Here is a 4,522-nt window from a genome sequence, read left to right as displayed (position 1 = left end):
ACTACACTCTCGGAGTGGTTGGCGTTAGGAAGGGCATCCAGCTGTAGAAACACTGCCAGATCAGATCAGGCCTGGTGCAGCCTTCTGGCTTCCCAGACCCCAGTTGAACCATCCAACCCATGCTAGCATGGAAAGCGGACACTAAATGATGATGATGATGATCTGTTATAATCTGGATGGTCAGCGATTATTTGAGCTAGATAACCCTTCTCTGAACCTCCAGGGACATGAGAAATTATAGATAGGATTTCAGGTACAGGTAACAATGAAAGAAATTGGCACATAACGGAAGGTTGGCAATTAACAGTTTCAATACAAACCCGGCCGTAGCAGGCCAAGCAAACTTTTGGTGAGTGCGACAGTTGTCATGTGGTTGTGGTGGTGGGTGGGGGCAAAAACAGACACGCATAGATGTCACCATCATCATACGTTTTCCATGCTGGCATGGGTTGAACAGTTTGACCAGAAGTGGTCAGCTGGAGAGCTGCACCAGCCCCCAGTCTGACTTTGGTTTGGTTTCTATGGCTGGGTGCCTCTTATGTGTCACTGGCACTTATATTTATATATATGACAGGCTTCTTTCAGTTTCCGTCTACCAAATCCGCTTGCAAGGTTTTGGTTGGCCTGAGGCTATAGTAGAAGGGACTTGCTCAAGGTGCCACACAGTGGAACTGAACTCAGAAAAGGGTGTTACATATTTAATATGCTGCGTACACCTTTTTCTGAACGCTATCGTGTACTGTTGCACTCACCAAAAAACTTCGTAGTCGACGTTAATGGTCAAAAAGAAACAATATCCATCGTCAGAATAAAAGCTGCAGCTGAATCGAGGGCACGTTCAAGGTTCTCTCATAAAAAGCAACACGTAAAGAAGCCCCCTTCTATGGCAGTAGAAACTACAGTTTTCCAAGGAACTATATATGTGAAAATATTGTACTCAATTGAGTCCTTTAGAAGTGTAGTGACGCTATTTCGGAAGTTTTCAGCCCGCATACTTCTGGTAGGCCGCCGGAAGTTCCCTCGTGCGCATGCGCAGAGAACTGCCAACAGAAAGTTTCCCCGCTAGATCTGTCTTTTTAGAAGCTGCAGCCCTATCGAGTGGACACAACTCAACCTTCTCTGAAAGAAAACCCAACACGTGAAGAAGCCCCCTTCTACACGGGAACAGAGACAGCATTTTTGCCTCACACAAGTTAACTATTGTGAATAGTTTTATGGCCTTGGTTACTGATTCGCCCTGAAGAAAAATATATGTGTATATATTTTTATTTGTGAATCCAGACCAAAATGAAATATTATTTATTGCTGTTGAAGATAGTCGAAGTTTTGATTTTCCTTTCGACACAATTGAATGTAACAGGATAAGACCGGCACCCCTCAAGGTTTCAGAGACCTTCATCCTGTTACAAAGGCTTTCTCAGAAAATCCCATATTCAAGAACATGACACACCACATATATTCACCCCTACACTAACCTCCCACGACCCTTTAGAACATTCCAAAATCTTCCAAATTAACTTCCAGATTATGTGGAAATCAGGGACCTCCAGTTGATCCCTCATCTACGGAGAAACGGTTCTAATTTTGCGCCACTCTTACCATCAGTTCCTCGACATGAATTGAGTCATGCCACTCACGTACACACCCGCCTCATTTAGGAGACGTAACGTGGGTTCATCATTATGACCCAGAATCAAAGAGGCAGTCAATGGAATGGTGCCACTCTATGTGACCACCACCGAAAATGTCATTCTGGTCGATTTCTTGCCAAAAGGAAAAATAAGCTCTGAGGCCCCCATTAAGACCCTGACACGGCTCAGAGCAAGAATCAGACAAATAAGACCCAACTTGCCAATCGACAATGTCCTTCTGCGTGACAATGCTCGACCACACACAAGCATCAGGACAAGAGAGGCAATCGCCTCATCCAGGTGGACAACTTTACCGCATCCTCCATACTCATACTCAACAGATTTAGCGCCTTCAGACTATACTATCATCTCTTCAGCCCCGTGAAAGAGGGTTTGAGAGGCAAGCATGATTCCAGTGACGAGGATGTGAAAACTGTGGTGAAGAAGTGGCTCAAAGAACAGTCAACAGAATTTTACTGGGCAGGGGTTACATGCTCTCACTCAAAGGTGGAACATCGCTATTGAGAGAAACGGTGACTACGTTGAGAAGTAGGGATGTGGTCATTTTGCTGTATGAATCATGTTTCTGTGTTGGCAATTATACCTGTTAACTCACCCTTGTATATTCTGCCTATATCAACATGTTTCGAGTTTTATGCAGACCTTTCCTTCTTGGGACACAAAACTCTACTTGTGAAGACCTGTTGAGGCAAGTGGAAATCAAAATTGAAATCGATCAACATCAATGGAAATAGCAGCTGTGATACCAGTGCCGGTGGCACATAAGAGAACCAACCGAACGTGGCCGTTGCCAGCCTTGCCTGGCCCCCTTGCCGGTGGCATGTAAAAAGCACCATCCGATCATGGCTATTGCCAGCCTCGCCTGGCCTCCGTGCAGGTGGTATGTAAAAAGCACCATCCGACCGTGGCCGTTTGCCAGCTGCGTCTGGCACCTGTGCCGGTGGCACGTAAAAAGCACCATTTGATCATGGCCGTTGCCAGCCTCGCCTCGCCTCCACGCAGGTGGTATGTAAAAAGCACCATCCGACCGTGGCCGTTTGCCAGCTGCGTCTGGCACCTGTGCCAGTGGAACGTAAAACGCACCATCCGATCATGGCCGGTGGCACATAAAAAGCACCATCCGACCGTGGCCGTTTGCCAGCCTCGCCTGGCCCCCGTGCCAGTGGAACGTAAAACGCACCATCCGATCATGGCCGTTTGCCAGCTTCGTCTGACCCCCGTGCCGGTGGCATGTAAAAAGCACCATTCGACCGTGGCCGTTTCCCAGCCCCATCTGGCGCCTGTGCCGGTGGAAAGTAAAAAGCACCCACTACACTCACGGTTGGCGTTAGGAAGGGCATCCAGCCATAGAAACATTGCCAGATCAGACTGAGCCTGGTGAAGCCTTCTGTTGAAGATAGTCAAAGTTTTGATTTTCCTTTCGACATAATTGAATGTAACAGGATAAGGACCGGCACCCCTCAAGGTTTCAGAGACCTTCATCCTGTTACAAAGGCTTTCTCAGAAAATCCCATATTCAAGAACATGACACACCACATATATTCACCCCTACACTAACCTCCCACGACCCTTAGAACATTCCAAAATCTTCCAAATTAACTTCCAGATTATGTGGAAGTCAGGGACCTCCAGTTGATCCCTGATCTACGGAGAAACGGTTCTAATTTTGCGCCACTCTTACCATCAGTTCCTCGACATGAATTGAGTCATGCCACTCACATACACACCCGCCTCATTTAGGAGACGTAACATGTAGGTAATAAACAATAAGTGGACATTTAAAAAATATCATACTGGATTTCTCAGGAAACCTAACCAGATATTGAATAGAATATGAGTGTTCTTTACAACTATAAATGTGGAAAACATTGTACTCAGTCGAGTTCTTTACAGGGTTGAGCTCAAATAGATTCCAATTACTGGTCCAGAAATAACAAAAGTGCCACCCGGGGCAGACCACCCCCAGCTATGCTGGTGGTGAAATGTTGTCTTCTAAACTATACCCGTAGCATTCGGCAGTCTCTCAAAGCTAGACATGTTGTCTCTCAATGTTTAGATGATAAACAATAAGTAGACATTTAAAAAAAATGATACTGGATTTCTCAGGAAACATAACCAGATATTGAATAGAATATGAGTTTACGATCTGTTCAAGAGACGCTTGTTGTATAGTATGATCCAAATGAAGAATTAAAAAGGCAGTAGAAACTACTGTTTTCCAAGGAACTATATATGTGGTAAATATTGTACCCAATCGAGTTCCTTACGAGTGTAGTGACGCTATTTCGGAAGTTTTCAGCACACATGCACAGAGTTGGATTACTTCTGGTAGGCTGCCAGGAATTCCCTCGTGCGCATGCGCAGAGAACTGCCAACAGAAAGTTTCCCTGCTAGATCTGTCTTTTTAGAAGCTGAAGCCCAATCGAGTGGACACAACTCAACCTTCTCTCAAAGAAATCCCAACATTTAGAGAACCCCACTTCTACGCGGGAACGGAGACAGCATTTTTGGCTCACCCAAGTTAACTATTGTGAATAGTTTTATGGCCTTGGCTACAAGTTCGCCCTGAAGAAAAATATATGTGTATATATTTTTATTTGCGAATCCAGACCAAAATGAAATATTATTTATTGCTGTTGAAGATAGTCGAAGTTTTGATTTTCCTTTCGACATAATTGAATGCAACAGGATAAGACCAACACCCCTCAAGTGTAGGTAATAAACAATAAGTAGACATTTAAAAAAAATGATACTGGATTTCTCAGGAAACATAACCAGATATTGAAAAGAGTATGAGTTTACGATCTGTTTAAGAGACGCTTGTTGTATAGTATGATCCAAATGAAGAATTAAAAAGGCAGTAGAAACTA

The sequence above is a fragment of the Octopus sinensis genome, linkage group LG27 (assembly GCF_006345805.1).
Source record: "Octopus sinensis linkage group LG27, ASM634580v1, whole genome shotgun sequence".
NCBI lineage: Eukaryota > Metazoa > Mollusca > Cephalopoda > Octopoda > Octopodidae > Octopus > Octopus sinensis.
Note: the sequence above shows the minus strand (reverse complement) of the source record.